The sequence below is a fragment of the Balaenoptera borealis genome (genome assembly GCF_965194805.1).
Source record: "Balaenoptera borealis genome assembly, chromosome: 13".
Lineage (NCBI taxonomy): Eukaryota > Metazoa > Chordata > Mammalia > Artiodactyla > Balaenopteridae > Balaenoptera > Balaenoptera borealis.
The window spans coordinates 55342642-55363039 of NC_138870.1; the positions used below are offsets into that span (position 1 = coordinate 55342642).

Below are 20398 nucleotides of genomic sequence, written 5' to 3' on the forward strand. Positions count from 1 at the left end.
TGCCTACTTTATGCTTTAAGTCCCAGACCAAGAGGCCTTTCAAAATATTATCTCCTTGGAAAAAAATTATGCAGGTGCAGAAATACAGGCAGCATGCAAAAAGAACCAAGTAAACTGTTGAGGCAACAAGCTGTAAGAATTTAGAGGAGGGAAAGCTGTTTCCTGCTGGGGTGGATGATTAGTTCAGCCTAATAATAGACAGGCCAAATGTATTTAATGTAACCCATATTTAGTCTCTTCATTTTTATTAATATAGAAAAGCACGTGAGAAGAAATTACTTCTTGAAAACAAAAATAAACAAACCAAGAGAGAATCTTTGGCTTGAAAAAGAAAGACTAAGAAAGGACATACTATGTCCAGAATAAGATAAGTAGATAAATGGGATAAAAGAACTTCCCATATTTTAGAGTTAATGCTCATTAAATGATCTCTGAGTAAGCTTTTCTTTCCTTTTCTTTTTAGAAAAGTTAAAGTATTGCTTTCAAACAATAAGTAGTACACTTGTGAAAGTTATGAAGAAATCTCTTAAGTTTAAACCTAAGTTCAAGGAGGGTGTCCAAAAACTCGGCCAATGCATTCAAATATCAGAGGAGCCTGTAATATGTACTGGATATCATTTGGGGCAATAAAGGTAAATGAGACTTCATCCCTACCTACAGAAGAGTCAAAACTTCTCCTGAGGGAGCTGGACTCAAGAGAGAGCTGTGGAAATAGAACCTTATTGAGTTACCCTGAAAGTGGCTCGATGCATCTTGAACTCTCTGCCAATATCAGAGACAAATCGCAGGTCCTCTCACACAAGGGCTGTAGCGCCGTCATCAGAGAAGGATCCTGGGGCTGCAGGGACATTGAGTCTCAGCCAGTGTAGCATTTCATAAGCGGGGGCTGGCGGTAGAGGGGAATGTTCTAACAGGGCTAGGGGTGCTCGACTCTGGTGAATTCAGGGATGGTAAGTGGTTTAGGTGTCTGGGCAGCAATAATAACAGTACTGCAGAATGAATAACAGTCTAGTCCGTGGGACGTGATGCAAGCTGAGATTATAGACCAGTGAATGAAACTTCAGAAAAGGGAAACAAGAAGCCCAAGAGAGGGGACCAGGGCAGCATGGGTGCACTTCTTATCAAGTTTTATTTACATAAGATTAATTTTTTATTGAACAAGAGTAATTCTTCAAGTTAAGCAAGGTCATCCTTGAGCAATTGCTCTTCAGCTCTAAGAAATCTGGCCTAAAAGGGGAAGAGAAGTTGAAAAGAATAAAAATTACTTGTGAAATAGGAAATGCAGATGGGTAACGACCAGAGTCAGAAGGCAACAACAGAGGTCTACACCCACAGTCTGAGTTTAGCCATCTGTAAAACTTGGCCATCTGGTCTCTTCCTCAAGGAGGTGTGAAATGGCTGCAGTACGACCCTCTGCCCCCACCCCTCCTCCTCCTCCTCTTCTGCGTTCAGGACTCCATCCATGCTGAGGCAGGCCATGCCTCTGTCCTACTCTCATACCCGGTCCCGGTAGAGCCTATGGGGAAGGCCTAATGTCAGTGAGCAGCACCCCACTTTGTGTCCAGTTTATAATAGTTGGGTTCTTGTCTCCTGCCTCTGAGCCTGATTCACAACCTTAAGACCCGCCTCTACCCTCATTCATCCAGGGGTCGTCCCTGCCTCACCCCTACCAGCCTTCCAGGACCCTAATCCTGCCCCTGTACTTGAGCCAACCCCTTGTGATCTGTTAGTCCCATCTCTCCTTCTCTCATCTGATTATTTTCTCACTTTCGGATTCCACCTGTTTTGCGGCTGCCCTAATCCTAGATTAAGCAGACATTCTCAGAAACATGGAGTAACAACATTTGAAAATGCTTCACTGCCAGAACCTAGATGTGGAGGAGGGGTGGTGGAGGGAGGGCGGGCTACCTACCTAGGAAGAAACTTGCTGCAGGAGGAAAAATAGAAGATGCAGATCTAGCCCTAGTGGTCTGCTTCCTCTGAGAACCCAGAGAGGCGGGAGGAAAGAGGAGTCCTGTAACTCCCGGCCTCAACTTCTCCCTGAATGTTTGAGATCCCAGGAGCTCTAGTGACCTCCCAAGCCATGTCACTGACTGGCGTTTGCTGCTTCTGCAGGCCATGTCAGCTATGTCATAGAGGAATCTAAGGAAGAGAGTTGCCATTTAAGCGGCATCACTCCAAAAGATGCAGGTCGTTCAACTCCCTTGCAAAGGTGGTGATGACCAGGGACACAGGACAAGACATCCCGTTGCCCCATATGGTGCAAAAGGTGTGGACTCTGGAACTAGACTGCCTGGGTTTGAATCCTGGCTCTCCCACTAACTCGCAAGTCACATAACTATTCTCGGATTGTTTTTTTTCATCTTTAAATAGAAATAATAACAGCATCTATCTACAAGCATGGTTGTGGGAGTTCCCTGGCAGTCCGGTGGTTAGGACTGCCGTGGCCCTGGGGTTCAATCCCTGGTCAGGGAACTGAGACCCTGCTACAAGGTGCGCAGCGTGGCCAAAAAAAAAAGACGTTGTTCTGAGGATTAAAGAAGTCAATATAGGTGAAATGCTGAAAAGCACTCAGCATATAGAAGGTGCTATACAGGGTTGGTTGTTATTTCTGCTATCTGGACTCTGGCTGCAGGGTGGGCTTAAAGCTAGCATGTTTTCCTCTAGTTTCTACCATTATTTGATCTTTGCACACAGGGATATCCACAGACATGGTCCAAAAGGTATCAAGGTTTTCAAACCCGATTTTGGTTGTACATTCCATGCATGGAAATCATTAATATAGGTACAGACTCCTTTTTCCCACTGTGGTTTGCATTGTGTTTGATCTCAATGGATTTGGTTACTAAAAGGAATCACCCCTGAAAAATCAGCAAAATGCAAATCACCTCCATTACAGCGATGGTCTTAGGGGTCCCTGATGCCCCGCAGCTTCGTTTGCTTGTGGGGTCTCTTCCTTTCTGCCATTTAGTCCAGCCCTCAGCCCTGGCTGCTCCAGGCTCCTGACTTTGTTCTTGGTTGGATGTATCACAGCGTTGGAGGAGGGGGCTTCTCGGTGGTCTTCCTCCTCCCAGATCCTAGCACCTAACTCCAGTTCTCCCTCTAAATTCCAGCCTCCAGCTATAGCCCCCCCAGGGCTAAGCTAAATGCGCTTCTACAGCCAGTCTTTGCCCCTCACCTTCTCATTAGCATTCTTCAGGCCACCTAATACTTCTCTTCTGCCCAGTCCTCTCCCACTGAACTCTGTACCCCCTTTAGATTTCCCTTTGGTCACCTAAGGATACTAGTCTCCTTGGACCAGTCAGGAATAAGTGACTGCTTATTCCAGAAGAGAAAAAGAGAGTAAACAAGGAGATTCTCCTGTTTGCAATTTCCCCTGGTGACTGAACTGGTGGTGTGCAGAAGGGCCAGCCCCGTGTAAAACATGAAATGGGTGATGGCCCAAAGAAAAATCCAAACGCACTTCCAGAAGGGAAAACAAACCCAGGAGAGGGGGAAAACAGCAGCTGCTTTTTACAGTGGTACAGCCAGTGGGACCCGCTGCATAACCAGGAAGTGAGGTGAGGTCAATGTGAGCAAGGATCCCTAAAGTCACGTATTTATCATCAACATGAATGGAAGAGTGATACCCTAAGAGTTTCCAAGCGGGCAGTGGACTTTGCCAGAAGGAGCAAGAAAGAGACTTTGTTTCAAGGCAAGATGTTGCTATTTCTGACCATGGTACAATTTGGCCTATCTTGACTGGAACAAATAATGACAATTCTTTTTTTTTTTTTTTCTTTGACAATTCTTTTGGCATCTTCATTTTTTCACTTACAAAGCACTTTCACAAATTTCGTTTCTTTTCAACTTCATTTCATCATTTTCATCTTCAGCACCATGCTGGGTGACATAGCAGGTATTATTATTAGTAGTAATAGTAGTATTATAATACTTACTTTAAAAATGGGTTAACTGAGGCTCGGAAAGCGTAAGTGACTGGCTTGGGAGACAGAGCTGGTAAATGACAGAGCCGTAAGTCCCTGACTCTGGCTCCACACCCTCTTCTCTAGACTACTGTACAACCGTAGACTATCCTATCAATCACTGCTCAGGATAAGCCTTCTTTCAGGTGCACATCCCTAACATATTTAATTCTAGCTTCCCAGGCTCAAATTCAATTTGGCAAAGCTGGTTTTCCAGGAGACCACCATCATTACAGCACACCCAGTCTTGGAGTCTTTGCCCCACATCAACTGGAATTCTCCCATGGCACTGCAGAGCATCTGAACCTGGCTATTCATCCCATTCATCAATCCAAGAATATAGTTCCAGAGTCTACATATATGAACTCTTACAGATTTAAGGGATTATCTAAACTGCAGCAAGCAAGACCGTTAAGACCCCAGGACATTCTGCGGGGCTGCCAGAGTTTAAGGTCCCATTCCTTTATCTTTAGTCAGCAAATCTGTAGGCTCAGAGAAGTTCCCTGTGGCCTTGTACTCTTAAATCAGGCACTTGGCAGGCTGATATATGGTCACTATTACAATGGGATCCATTTGGCCATAAAACAATTACATTCAGCCTAATCCCCAGCCAATTTAATACTGTCATGGAAAATAAAACCTGCTATTCAACCAGCTAACGAAAATGTGAAACTTTCACAAACCCATGGGTATATTGCACTGCCTGTCCAACTATTGCTGAAGTCACCTTTCCAATACTAAGACATTCAAAGACCTCTTTTTGTTTTGTTTTGTTTCAGATGTTTTTTTATTTTATTATTTTTTTTAATAGATCTTTATTGGGTATAATTGCTTCACAGTACTGTGTTAGTTTCTGTTGCACAACAAAGCAGATCAGCCGTATGCATACACGTGTCCCCATATCCGCTCCCTCTTGCGTCTCCCTCCCACCCTCCCTATCCCACCCCTCTAGGTCATCGCACAGCACCGAGCTGATCTCCCTGTGCTATGCGGCTGCTTCCCACCAGCCAACTATTTTACATGCAGTAGTGCATATATGGCGATGCAACTCTCACTTCGCCCCAGCTTCGCCCTCCCACCCCATATCCTCAAGTCACCTCTTGACTGTGGTCGCTTTCTCTCCATCTCTGTTGCCACTTCTACACTATCCCCACTTTAAGCTCTGGCTGTGTAGTCTCACCCGCCCCCCTCAATTCTTTCTCCACCCTCAGCAAGTGTGATCTTTCTAAAAACACAAATCTGATCACAAGCCGAACGCCTGCACATAAAGTTCAAAGTCTTTCCAGTGGCCCGAAGCGAGTGGCATGGTCTGGCTCTTATTCCTCCTCCAGCCTGAGCAGTCACCGGCCTTCCCCACTGTTCCCCAACAACGTTGAACCCCTTCGCACAGGCTCCAGTACCCTCTGCCTGGAATTCCTTCTCTTCTCCTGGTCCCTCTTCTGCCCTAGCAAGCCTCCTCCTTGTTCTTCAGTCTCAGTTCAAGTATTACTCTAGGGGACCTTCTCTGCCTTTCTCCCTGCCCACATCCTCCACACAGTCAGGTCCTCTGTATATTCTCTTGGAACACTCTGGACTTTTCCCTGGTAGCAATTCCTGCAGTTGTCACGAAGCTTTGTGTAACATGCCCCCGGTGGATGATGAGAGAAGATCCGTCTTACCACCTTTGCCTCCCTAGCACCTGGCACAGCAGCTGGCCACAGTAGGCCCTCCCAAAATGCGTGCACGAATGAATGAATCAACCACACCGCATCTCCACAGGGTTATCTGCTCAGGGAGCAGAACTGAGACCGAGCAGATAGCCCAGTGGAGACTGGCAGCCTCTCATAGGCCTTTTCCCAGATCTCTCCTGTCCTCTGGGCCCCTGCTGACCTTCATTCAGGCCTCACTTTTCCTCCCCTGCGCAGGGTTCTGCACCCCAAACCTCTCCCCATTGTCTCCCCATCACCCCCTCAACACATCCAATGTAATCTCTCCTTGACTCTATTTCTGTCAGTTCAGCTTTCGGCCAGCATGTTCATTTTAAGAAAAAACAACTGGTAGGCAAATGAGCTAACAACAGGTGCTACCCAGACAAACACGTAGCGCAGTGTCTGAGACATAGTATGCACTTGAAGCTGATAGTGGTTGCTTTAAATGGCTTGGTCTCTATTTTACTTTCCTCTGCCACAGTACTCCAATTTTTATCTGTTTTTTAATTTTTTGGAGGAAGTTCCTCTTCCTCACTCTCAGCCTATGAGATTCCCCTGGTGGCAGGGGAGAGCATGTGACTTAAGCTAGGCCAGTTGATCTATTGTGACCCTCTGATTGGTTCAGGCACATGACCCAAGGCAAACCCGTGAGATTTCATGTCACCACTTTTCTGGGACTAACTAGGAAAATGAGCCTTTCTTGCTCTGGTGGAATTAAAGCTGGTAGGATGCATGCCTGTAATTTCTGAGGGGAGGGTGGTGAGGAGGAAGGCGTGTTGCCACAGCATGGGATGAGCTTGCCTGAGGATGAAGCCCACACAGACAGGAGGCAAGATTTGGAGACAGTCCAAGTGTGGAAGACATTATTTGAGCCTATCGTGCCCAGAGGCTAATAACGTTTCTTCTTTCCTTGAAGTATGTCAGATTTGGGTTTTTCTCACTTTCACCCAGAAGAATCCTGACTATGCCATAAATTAAAGAGCGAAGAAATGAATGAACACAGTGAGAGTTAGCAGAAGTGACCTCCAGAGGGCCTTGATTCTAGTGGTTCTACCACCCTCAGAGTGTAAAACCTTGCACAAAATTCTGAATTCAGTTTCCTTATCTACAGGCTTAGGAAGGTGGTTGGATCAGATCTTTAATATTCCTTCTAGGTTTAAAATTCTAGGATTCTGTAATACTAAGATGTCCACAAAGCCTAAACACAAAGGAATCAGTTCCAAGTGACGGGAATTTAGAATAAGGAAAGAGTAATGGATGGGGGGAACCATTCCTGGCTCTCCCGTAGCTCACGTGTACATGGCTTCCTATTATATTTCCAGGTTAGAGAAACAAGGAACTTCCTGGACTGATAATAGAAGCTACTGGAGTCTGAAACCAACAAATGGCAAAATAGCAACCTCACAGTCAGCAGTGGAGCTTCATGAGAGAGTTTGTCTATTTCACAACCACTGCAGTTATATATGTATATATATGTAACACATATACATACATGTGTATATGTATAAAATGTATTTATATATATTTATATATTTAACTTAATATAATTTAAGTTAAATACATTTAACTTAATTTAATATTTATATTTTAATTTATATATTAATATATATTTATATATATATACTTAACTTTAAATATGTGTGGGAGATATGTCCTTCCTTAAATTTAAGATAATATAAAAAGTAATTCATAATTAAGCATAAATAATAATAATAACAATACACAATGCCAACTAGGGTCTAGTAAACAAAGTAGAGCTAGTAAAGAAAGTGACTGAAACATCACATATTATCACCCATAGATGAATGAGAGATAATGTGACTATTATTCTGGTAATAGATTTGGGACCAACACTGTTTCAACTTGTAACTAAATATGTCCTTGGAACACCATTCAGGTCAAAGATACACCCTGTTTAACCAAAGTACTTTTCTTACAAAAGAAAAAACTGCCGCATGAAAATAGACAATGGGCCAGAGTCTAATCTCACATAAATCAATGAAAAATTTCCCACAATTATTATTAATAGCATCCTGATGTATCTATTTTCCCTCTGAGTTACATGAACTGAAAATCTAGCATCACAGATAAAACACATAAGCCATCAAAGTAGAATAATTTTGTTCTTCTATTTTTCTCTTTGATGTGTTATTTCTTCGCCTGTCACATACTTGAGCTAAAAAATGAAATCTTGCCCAATTTCCCAATAATCACAGAACGACCTTAAACAATCATCTTTCAACTAGCCTTAGATTAAAATTTTAAAATCACCTTTAAAGTTCTCTTTCAACTTTTTCCTATCATTTGGAAGGGCATTCAGCGCATGTTAGCTCTGGTCCAATGAAGACCAGCAGTAGAAAAGGCATGAAGTAACTACGATGCTTCTCTCATGCCAGCTGAGGGGATGGAGGGATTGGTGGCGGAGGGGACTGTATTGGAAACATTTTTGCTTCACATAATTCAGAACCTGATCTCATGAGTGATAAGGTAAGTTCAATTTTCAGTGTGGTCTTTGTTAACTATTGTTCAAAGGCTCTGAAGAAATAGGAATATATAACAACTTTCCCTCACCTATTTTTCAAGCCATAAATAAGAGGCTAGGTTACAGCATGTGGCACAAACCATTCTGAAAGCATTTTACTTTCTTCTTTCATGGGGCTATAAAATTATATGGTGCATTCTCAACTTCGGAAATTGCTGGAGGAAAAGAGCTTAGGAAATATTTATTTCCTACAGAACACAGGAAATATGCACAGCCTTCTCGCTATCTCTTTTTCCCTTAACTTCTGGATTTAGGCCAAGATTATTTAACTCATTAGCCTTTCACTGAAATTGTTAATCACAGCTGTCCAGTTGTTTTGGTTGTTATTTTTCATACATACTCAGTATGTGAAACTAAAGTGGAACTGTACACAGTGACAGTGGCTTTCGTTCATTCATTCATTCATTCAAATGGTTACTGAGCACCTACTATATACCAGGGCGCCACACCGTGCGCTGGAGCTAGCAAGACGAAGAGTTCAGTCTCTGTGCCCAGGGAGCGTGAGGTCCAGCACAGGAGACTGAAAATAAATGGCAGCAACAATTCAGTCTATGAAGTCAATGTCAGAGGGATACTCGGGGAGCTGCAGAAGGTGCAGGATCCACATTCAGGTGGGGTCATTGTCGAGAAAGGCTCCTCCAGGGGCACATCTCAGCTGAAGCCTGAGAGATGAGGAGGAGTTTAGTCAAGCAAAAAGGAAAAGGGAAGAAGGGGCTGCTCCCAACAGATCCAGAGCACAGTCTAAACCCCAGAAGCGTCCAAACGACAGAACTGTGCTAAAAGGATTTTTGTTAACAGCTATCAATGTTTCAATTTCACCTCTGGAATGATGGAAGAATGATTTGCCGCGGTGATGGCACCATGTGTTCCTGAACCAGTGATGGATGGCGTCACAGCAGAATATCCGGGCAGAGACAGGAGGAAGCAGATCAGAGCTGAGGCCCAAAAATGACTCTGTCAGAAGCCATTTCATGTTGTGAAAATCCCATAAATTTCCTGAAACAAAGGTCAATTATACTTCAGATGAACCGACTGAAAGAGAAATGTGGACTGGAAAGAAGGGTGGTGGGAAAGCAAGCAGATGACATGGACAGATGTCTCCAAAAGAGCTTACGCACAATTTTTCCTTCAGTTTCTATAGTTCCTGTTGACAGGTGCTTTTGCAGTTCTATGAGGATTTCCTAATAAATAAAAACTTTAAAAAATATTGCATGATGCTTTGTTTCTTGCATTTTAAGGAGATGAAGAGGCATATCAAATTCATATCTTTGTTATGAAGATTGAGAAGCAGAATTTATTCGACCGAGTTTAAGCTTACTAAATATTTACATTTGGGGATTGAGGGTTTTTTTTTTTTTTTTCTATTTTTAAGTTAAATCCAGATGTTTTCAATACATGTAAAATGACAACAGATATGTAATACATTCCTCAAAAATCCATATAAAGCTTAGCACAATGCCTAGCATGTAATAAGTGCTCAATAAATGTTAGCTATTATTATTGTTGATATATATTTACAGAAAATAAATATAAAATGTTTTCTAAGACATATACACTCTTAAAAAAAACAGTACAGTCACATGGTGAAAAAAGCAAATAGTTTGCAATAAGTTACGATGAAAATCAACAGCGACTTGCCCCCTCCCACTCCTACTCTCCCATCTTATTCCTCAGATGCAGTTAAGTGCCTTTAACTCTTTTAGTAATTGCTTCAGGGGGTTGTCTCATATTTCTAAATTATAGGCCTATATATCATTTTATTGAGAAACCAATTTGAGGCGTTATCAACTGAATTCTTTCCACAGCAGATGAGGGTTTAGATCTCTTGAGTCATTCTATTATTCATTCAGTCAACAAATAATTATTGAACACCGACTGTACCAAGCACTGAGTAGGCGCTGAGGATGCCCCGGTGAACAAAACTGACCAAACGCCTTGCCTGCAGGGAGCTTACATTCTAATGGGAAGAGAGACATTAAACAAACAAGTAAAATACATTGTATGCCAGGTGGTTATAAGTTCAAAAGAGAACAATTAAGTAAGGAGGGGCTAGGTGGAGGGACTACAGTTTTAATGGGTTAGTCCGGGAATGCTTCACTGAGAAGTTGATTATTTGACTCTAATCTTGGGAAATTTTCTTATATTGTTCCTTTGATAATTTATTCACCTTTGTTTTCTCTATTCTATCTTTGGGATGCCCTGTTGATCAGATAGGGCTGGTTTAATCCTCTACGCTGCTTGGATATTTTAAATATATTTTTTAAATTTCTCTCTGTTTTGTTTTTTGTGGATTTTCTTGATTTTATCTTTTCAACTCTTCATACTACAGGTATGTGGAGGTCTTCTTTTTTTCTTTCTTTCTTTCTTTTTTTTTAAGACACTTGAGGTCTCCTGGGAAGTCACCTCTGACTTCTAGGCTCAGGAAAGAAACCAAATTGATGACATTTTATGCCCAAAGAAATGGATGGCAGTCCACTGACCCATGTAATCACCCTGTTTTCAGCCCTAAGCCTAAATACCACCCACTACTCTACTTGGAATTCCAGAATCCTAAGTCTTTCTGGGATTCCTCTGGGCAGATCTGATTTCTCTTGTCTCTATCTTCCTCTGTGTGCAGTGGAAGAGGCAGCTTCTTCTGCTCTGCAAAATTTGCTGAATCTGTATTCCAGAAATATGTGGAAATCTCTTATTTTTTATTGATTCCAATCACATTCTTTGTGTACTCATGGATTTGTTACTTTTACATGCCTTTACTACGATTCTGATGGAATCTAGGGAAGAAGAGAAAATTAATGTATTGTGTAACCTGCTGTCTATAACTGAATATCCATGTACAATTTTTAAAAGCATTTATTGATTGCTAATTTCCATCATATATATGCATACATTTATGTAAATTTTCCATATATTTATCCCAAATATATATTAATATATATGTGTCTGTATACACAAATGTATGAGTATATCGGTATGTATTTGTGTGTGTGCGTGTGTGTGTGTTAATCTTTTTTCCATCATTCCACTCTTCTGGGGTTAAGATATGTAAACTCAAGAAAGATCATCAATCTCAAAGACATAAAGTCCTACACATTATGTTTCAAGGTGAACAAGCATAGCATATTTTAGGGCCTGTAACAATGGCTAGAGTGTAGGTTTGTTTTAGGAAGAGGGAAATGATCACAGAAGACTCTGGAGAGAAATTTTTTAAAACAGAGCCAGATCCTGAAGGACCGTGTAAACAAAGTTAAGAAGTTTGAAGTTTATTCTATGATCTATAGGGAACCACTGAATGAGTTGAGCAGAGAATGATGTAATCAGATTTATACTTTAGAAAAATCACTGGCTACAGCAGAAAGATTTAAGCAGGGTGCAAAATGGAGATGAGGATCAGCTTGCAGGTGATTGCAATGATGCAAGCAAGCGATAAAGGCGGTCTGAACAGAGGTAGCGGCAGCAGAGATGGAAAGAATTGGACCAATTTGAGAGCTATTTGGGAAGCAGAGTTGATGACTCTTGGTGTTTGTTAGCAATAGGAGTGGAAATGGGAAGAGGAGTCAGGGAAAATTGCCAGTTCTGACCTAGGCAGTGGGTGCTGGTGCCATTCACTAAGATAGGAAGCTTAGACAGACAGAGCAGCAGCTTAAGAAGAAGCTGATGGGGGAGAGAGAAGAGACTAGGATCCAGAAGCCAGCCATATCCCCCGAGGCAGCCCACAGCCATCCACATGGAGGGAGGTGCCCTCTCACCGGAATGTAGACTGAAGCACTGATTGATATATCCTGCCAGACACTCCCCAGAAATGGTGATTTGGGGACCAAAGTGAGAACAGGACTGTTTATTACTTCAGAGTCCACAGAAAAGACACCACAATTTCCAGAATTTATCTCCAGGGACAGAGGAAGTTTACTCCCACTGAAAAATTTTTAAATTGTATTTTTGTGGCAGGCCACGCATCGTGGATTCAACATGCTAATTACAGCTACATGAAAGTGTACTCCCCAATTCGAAGATACACGTTCTATTCAAGCACACATACAACACTTATCCAAATCGATCCCATACCAGTCACAAAGACAGCATGAAATTTTTCAAAAATTTGATGTCATAGAGGTTACATTTTAACCACATTATTACTAAGTTAGACAACAATAGCAATATAGAAAAGGAGGAATACCACATTTTGATTAAAAGCACCTCCAAACAATTCATGAGTTAAAAAGGAAATGATAATGGAAATTACAAAATATCTAGACCTGAACAACCATCAAGGTATTACATATCAGAACGTATGGGGAACAGTTAAAGTTCCCCATAGGAACTTTAGGTTCTTAGGTATAAGTTTGTGGCCTCAAATATTTCTTTAAAACAGAATTGAAATGAATAAGCATTTACTTCAAGAAATGCATTAACTCACTCAAAAAAATTTAGACACCAAAGTCTCATCTTTTTTAATACAAAACATTATTGGGTATATTTTACCGTAATAAAAATGGGGGGAAGGGGAACATTATTGGGTAAATAAACAAACACCTATTTGTCCAAGTAAAATTTATATCAGCCAAGTAATCAAAATGCTGATTTCATTCAATCTGCCTTCTTTGCTTTTTTATATCTATATTGATCAAAAACTTCAATGGGTTAGTAGATATTTGGCTTTTTCATATGTATTACGTATATATAATATCTATATGTACATGCAATATGATTCTCCGTATGTATATATCATAGTCCAACTCGGACATTTTGCCTCTAAATAGAAAACAGCTCTGAGAGAAGCAAGATGAAGGAATAAATAAGGACATGGGCCCGGGGTCAGAGAGCACTGAATTCTGTCTCCACTTTAATCTTGTATTATCTGGGTGACTTTGGCACATCTATGTAACCTCCGAAAACTTCAATTTCCTTCTCTGTAGATTAGAGTTGCTGTGACACTGGTACCAGCCACAAATGATTGTTACAGGTTACTGAATACACAGTTGCCGGTATCGTCAGGGCAGGGCGGTGGGGAGGCACTTGTGGGTGTTTTTGTTTGTTTGTTTTTTTACCATTCTAATAAGTATTAAGTGACATTATGTTTTACTAAGAGACTGCTATAAACTGAAGGTTTGTGTCCTCCAAAATTCATCTGTTGAAAATACTAACTCACAATGTGATGATATTTGGAGTTGGGGCCCTTGGGGGTGATTACGAAGGTGTAGCCCTCGTGAATGGACTAGTGCCTTTATAAAACAGACCTTAGAGAGATCCTTCACCCCTTCCTGGAAGTTTATAGCGAGATGGCCGTTTATGAACCAGGAAGCGAGTCCTCGTCAGACACTATGAATCTGCCAGCACCTTGATCTTGGATTTCCCAACCTCCATAATTGTAAGAAATACATTTCTGTTGTTTACAAGCTACCCAGTCTATGGTATTATGTTATAGCAGCCCAAATGCGCTAAGACAGAGACATTCGTTATGATAGCAGCCCAAGGATCCCTATTCTAGTTGACAAGGGAATAAATATAAACAAGTCCCTAATCAATGACTTCACTAGTTGTTTTTCTTTCTTATCCAGCTGGGTGAATTGCTGAAATATAGGTATGGGCACACAAATATACACAGACACACAAGCAAATCTCACCACTTTTGTCAAGTGCACCGTTTTGGACTATCATGGAAGACTTTCTTCTAGGACTTGAGGAGTAATGTGTACTCTTTTACACTTTTCCAAAGAGGAATAAGCAAGACTTGTAAGGTTTGGTCGGCAGAATAATGACTCCCAAAGATGCCCATGTCCTAATCTACTGAACCTGTGAATTTGTTACAATACATTTCATGGCAGGGGGCATTTAATGCTGCAGATGGAATTAAAGCGGCTGATCAGCAGGTCCTGAGATGAGGACAGTATCCTTAGTTATCCCAGTGAGCCCAGTGGAATCGCAAGGCATCTTTAGAAATAAAAGAGGGAGAGAGGAGACTCAGAGTCAGAGGGACGCAGCAGGAGAAAAACTCCACCTGTCATTTGCTGGCTTTGAAGATGGAAGCAGGTCACATACCAAGGAACGTGGGCAGCCTCTAGAAGCCAGAAAAAAGCCAGGGAACAGATTTTCCCCTAAGCCTTCAGAAGGAACGCAGCCTTGCCAATGCCTTAATTTTAGTGAGACCAGTTTTGGACTTCTGACCTCCAGAAGCTGAAGAGAATAAATCTGTATTGTTTTAAGTCACTGAGTTTGAGATAATTTGTTAGAGTGGTAGCAGGAAACGAATACATAAGAGTTCCTTACAAGGAAAGAAAGATGAGGTGACCCCTCACTGGATACATTTCTGAAAGGACTTTGTTCCCATTAATCCACAGAATCCAGACTATGTTTGTGATTCCTGCCTTGGTTACAGTTTCTCAGGATTCAGTCCTGGGACATCTCATCCCTCTGTGTTCTCCCTGACTCTGTAACTTCATCCACATTCATGGCTTTAGATGCCATTTTTATATAGGGCTGACCCACAAGTTTGTATCTCTCACTTAGCCCTCCTTTCAGAGCTCCAGGCCAGAATATCTCCGCTTGGGTATCTCACAGGGATCTCAAGCTACAGGGATCCAACACTGAACTCTTCATTTTCTACTCTCCACTCCCCATCCTCACACCCCCAGCCTGCCTTTCCCTAGACTTCTCCAATTGCTCATGATAGAAAGTAGTCAAAAAACATTTGACACCTTTTCTCAACCTCCGATTACCGAGTCTTGCCAAGTCTGTCCTCAAATCTGTTTCTAATTCACTCAGTTCTTGCCACCTTTTGTCACCACCCTAGTCCAAGCTATCATCATCTTTTCCCTGAACTACTGTAACAGCCTCCTAACAGCCCTGCTTCCCTCAATACCCCTCCAGTTCATTCTCCACACTGCAGCCAGGGTGATTTTTTTTTTTTTTTGGCCCGCCTCGTGACTTGTGGGATCTTAGTTCCCTGACCAGGGATCGAACCCGGGCCCTCCGCAGTGAAAGTGCAGAGTCCTAACCACTGGACCATCAGGGAACTCCCCAGAGTGATCTTTCAAAATATGAATAAGATGATCCATGCCTCTGCTTAAGACCCTTTCGGGGCTTCCCGTTGCTCGTGCGAGAATATCCAAACCTGCTCTTTTCTGGCTGGAATCATGGAGGGAGCAGAAGAGAAGAAAAAGAAGGTTCCCGCTGTACCAGAAACCCTTAAGAAAAAGCAAAGAAATTTCACAGAGCTGAAGATCAAGCTCCTGAGAAGTTATCCAAAAGATGCTTTGAAAGGCAAGGAGGAAGTTTATCAATGAAAAGGCTAAGCACTGTTACAAGGAGTATAGGCAGATGTACAGAAGCAATATTCGAATGGCTAGGATGGCAAGAAAAGCTGGCAACTTCTATGTGCCTGAGGAGCCCAAACTGGCACTTGTCATCAGGATCAGAGGTAGCCAAGGTGTGAGCTCAAAGGTCCGAAAGGTGCTGCAGCTTCTTCGCCTGCTCCAGATCTTCAGTGGCACCTTTGTGAAGCTCAGCGAGGCTTCAGTCAACATTTTGAGGATTGTGGAACCACATATTGCATGGGGGTACCCAAACCTGAAGTCAGAAAATGAACTGATCTACAAGTTTGGCTATGGCAAAATCAACAAGAAGTGAATTGCCCTGACAGACAACACATGGATTGCTCAGTCACTTGGTAAATGTGGCATCATCTGCATGGAGGATCCGATTCATGAGATCTGTTCTGTTGGAAAACGTTTCAGAGAAGCAAACAACTTCCCGTGACCCTTCCAATTGTCTTCTCCACTAGGTGTAATGAAGAAAAAGACCACCCATCTTCTAGAAGGTGGAGATGCTGGCACCAGATCAATAGGCTTATTAGAAGGATGAACTAAGGTATCTACCTTGATTATTTCTGTAATCTGGTCAGTTAATAAACGGTGACTGCTTTCAAATTGAAAGAAAAAAGAAAACCCAAACCCTTGAGCATGGCTTAAAAGGCCCCGCACGATCCTCCTGCATCTCTCCAAATCCATCTCCTGCCGCTACCCCCGTGCAGCCGCATTGACCTGCTTTCAATTCCTTGAAGATTCCAACCCCCCTCCAACCTCAGGGCCTTCATACAAGCTATTCCTTCTGCCTGGAACACGTGCCCCCTAACTTTCCACATGACTCTTCATCCATCAGGTTTCATCTTATCAGAGAGATCTCCTCCAACTTAAAGTAGTCCTCATAACATCCTGTTACTTTCTTCTATAGCTCTTATCAAAATCATGAATTACACACACACTTAATTGTTTAATTCCTGTAACCCTTACTGGTCTGTACACTCCCCAGACCATGTCTGCTGTGTTCATCTCTGCATTGCTCACCCCAGGCACAGAGTCTGACACATAGTAAGTGCTCAGCCATGTTTGGTAAAGGAATAAATTAATAAATGAATGATGAATTTGGATGCAGTAAACAGAATTTTTAAAATCTTCTGTCACCTTTTAGAAATTATTTCTTCCTCTGTCCCCCACCAGACTCTCTTTGCCACTTACTCTTCCCTTCCCTAGCCAGTGCCTATGCTCCAAAACCTTTCTGCAGTATCAAAATACATCTATCCTGCCACATTCCCACAGGGACTCTGCCCTCTTCTGGCCAATATGGGAACTGATTCCATTTTACTGGAGCTTGAGGATTTATTTTCCTTCTCGGATATTTTTATCTTAATCAGCAACTTCTGGAAAACCAAGAGTTTGGCCCAAAATAAAGACTCCAAATCCATTTCTGTTTAGTAATGTGTATAAATAAAGTCCATTAACAAATTCACGAGTGATGAATCCTAAATATAACCATGGCAGATGTCACTCGTTAATCCAGCACCTGTTTATTACTCTATCTGCTCTGGCTGTGAAACTTAGAACTTTTCAAGGAGACCCAGACCCAACAGGGGAGAAGGATATTGTAACTAAGTTAATGAAACCGTCCCCTCTGTAGACAACTTCCCATCTCACTTCCCCCAGATCAGGACACTGGGGAGGAGAATGATCCCTGGGCTGAAAATTTAATCAGCTCCTATACATTATGGCACATGTAAGACCTTCTCATGCTCCCATCATGACTGAGAGAGTATCATTTCTAATAAAGGTTAGAGGATCAAGAAAAAGAACTGACACTACTCTGCAAGACTCCAGGGGGATGTTTAGAAAATCGTTGCTTTCTAGATGACATTGCCTTTGAGAATTGTTAGCGCTTGTATGTGTGTGATCCAACAGTTAATTGTGGGACCAGAGGAAATACTTGTTGGACAGAATGTCTGCCACTCCCCCTAGCAGGGAGACCTGAAAAGCAGTCTGGATTTGGGACACCCACGGCCACCCTGGGCTACTCTGAGGCACTTGAAATTCCAGAGGCCACCTTGGATTGGCCTGCTGGTGCCACCCCTTCCCACCGCTCTCCCTCATTCCACTCCCAGCCCTGGGCATTATTATAGGCTGAAAAACTCAGACTTGGGGAAATGCAATGCTAGGGATGAGGGATGGACCCGGGAATAAAACCAAATCCTGTGTATAAGGGTAGGATTTCCCAAAAGGTGGGTGGAGTTTCTCCCATGGGAGTTTAGAAACGAGGCATTTTTTTTTGAGAGGCACATATCTGAGGACAGAGGTGTAAGGTTGGGTATGGAACACCCACAAGAAAACACCCTGTGAATTGTTCAACTTCTTGGATTGTTTTCTCCTAGACTATGGGAAATGCTGTATTTAGTGTATAACATTTGGGGTATTTATTTTTATATTATAGATTATTTATAATTATATTCGATTATTATTAGATTAGATTGTTATTATTATATACCCGGTATGTTATATTAACATAATAATATTAATATACTATATCATATTATTATTACAACCCTCCATGTGGTAATTCTTTTTAGATACACCAACCCTTCAATAAAATCTGATTTACCCAGAAATCATTGTATGAGAATGTTGAGGTAAATATAGGTATAATGCAGTGTAATTATATTCGTCAGAATCTTTTGGTGGCTGCAAATCAAATTGGCTTAAGTGAAAAGATGAATTCATTGGATCATTGAACTGAAAATTCAGGTGCTCAAACTAAACATTCAAGAATCTCTCTTTCCTTCTCTTAAGTGTAATTTCCTCTGTGTTGTCTTTATTTTCAAGCGGTTACTCCCATAGACGGGTGGAATGGCTACTAGTAGCTCCAATTTAGCAACTCCAACAAAATCAGAGCTTCTATTTCCAAAATGTTTCAGAAACAGTATTAGGCAGATACCTATTTGCTCCACTTGTCCAATCTCAAACCAATCACTGTGGACAGGAATGGCCAAACCTGGGTAAAATGTCCACCTCCAGAGCAAGGGGATTAAGTCAGGTCCTTGAACCACATAAACCAAATCTAAAATTACACATCCGGATGCAAGACACATAACATTTTAAAATAGATATGTTATATCAGGTACTGATAAGTCTTCTAAATAAAAATTTATATTTTTATTTATTTTCAATATAAAAATATAGCAAATTAAAAGAATAGAGGTGTGATCCAGCAATCCCACTCCTGGGCATATATCCAGACAAAACTATAATTCAAACAAATACATGCACCTAAATTCATAGCACCACTATTCACAATAGCCGAGACATGGAAACAACCTAAATATCCATTGACAGATGAATGGATAAAGAAGATATGGTACATATATACAATGGAATACTACTCAGCCATAAAAAAGAATGAAATAATGCCATTTGCAGCAGCATGGATGCAACTAGAGATTATCATACTAAGTGTAAGTCAGAAAGAGAAAGAAAAATACCATAAATGAACCTATCTACAAAACAGAAACACGGACATGGAGAACAGAATGGTGGTCGCTGAGAAGAAGGGGGTTGGGAGAGGGATGGAGTGGGAGGTTGGGTTAGCAGATGTAAGCTTTTATATATAGAATGGATAAACAACAAGATCCTACTGTATAGCACGAGAACTATATTCAGTATGCTATGATAAACCATAATGGAAAAGAATATTAAAAAACGTATACATGTATAACTGAATCACTTTGCTGTACAGCAGTAATTAACACCATATTGTAAATCAACTATATTTTAATTTAAAAAATTGCTAAAGAAAAAAAAAATCATAGAGGAGGACAAAGTTTGCTTTTTAGAAAGGGTCAGCAGGGAATGAGGTCAGGACGAGTGGTTGACTCTGGCATAGAGGGTTTCAGCTATGGGCAATGAGAAGGGCAAAAGCTCCGAGGGTGACATGCGCTGGGAGTATCTGACAGACAGTGGAAGGCCCCTGTGGCTGAAATACAGCAAGCAAAGAGTAAATGGTAGGCAATGAAGGAAGAGAGGGAGAGAGGAGGCAAATGAGGGTCCGCCTTGTAGACCATGGCAAAGACCGTAACCTTTATTCTAAATGGAGCAGGAAGGCATTGAAGTAATTTGAGCTCAGGATCAACATGTTGCTACTTATCTTTTAAGAGGATGACTGCCTACTGTTATAGACTTTAGGAGGCATCAGGGGAGGGAAGAGTGGAACCAGATGAGTGAGGAGGCACAGAGCACCAACAAAAGATGAAAGATAACAGTGGCTTTGGTTACGATAGTCGTGGTAGAAGCTGGATACATGGTCAAATTCAAGAATTATCTTTGAAGTCAATGCCAATAGGATTAGGAGATGGATTTGATAGAGGATGTGAAAGAAAGGGGTCCAGGATGATTTCAAGGTTTCTTGCTGGAGGAAGCAAGGGCTCCATGGAGGTAACACTATGTAAAGAATACTGGCAGCATGTCACACCACCACACACACACATTTTATTGAAGAGCTCATGAACTCTATTACTTATGATCTGGCACTCAATGCCTGCACGTGTCTGGTAATCCCAAACACTGCTCTCAAGACTAACATCCTTCAGGCCTGCAGGGAAACACCTCTTGCCTCATATCCTTGAACTATAAGCATATGACTGTCCTGAAGGTATACAGGTTATGTTATTCCCAGTGCTGGAGGTGAAACACTGCTTTGAGCGAGAAGAGGATTGGAGCAGTGCAAGTTCTCAGGTAAGAGAGACAAATGACCTTGCTATACCTTTCCTCTTACACAGATAGCATCATTTCCCAGCAGTACTGAACATCAGTTTTCTTGCTTCTCTTGATGCTCCAATTTGTGGCCTGGAAGATACCCACCAACTATCTCATTATTCAAAACTGTTGCAT

At 41.7% G+C, this 20398-nt stretch overlaps 1 protein-coding gene and 1 pseudogene across 2 annotated transcripts in view; one reads left to right on the plus strand and one right to left on the minus strand.

Annotated features, from left to right (window-relative positions):
• The window catches only part of LOC309609584 (uncharacterized protein), a 136829-nt gene that overhangs the window by 13618 nt on the left and 102813 nt on the right, over nt 1–20398 (minus strand). The window lies entirely within an intron of this gene.
• On the plus strand, nt 12644–18471 carry LOC309609578 (large ribosomal subunit protein uL30 pseudogene; annotated as a pseudogene). The gene has a single exon. The product of its transcript is annotated as a large ribosomal subunit protein uL30 pseudogene (transcript).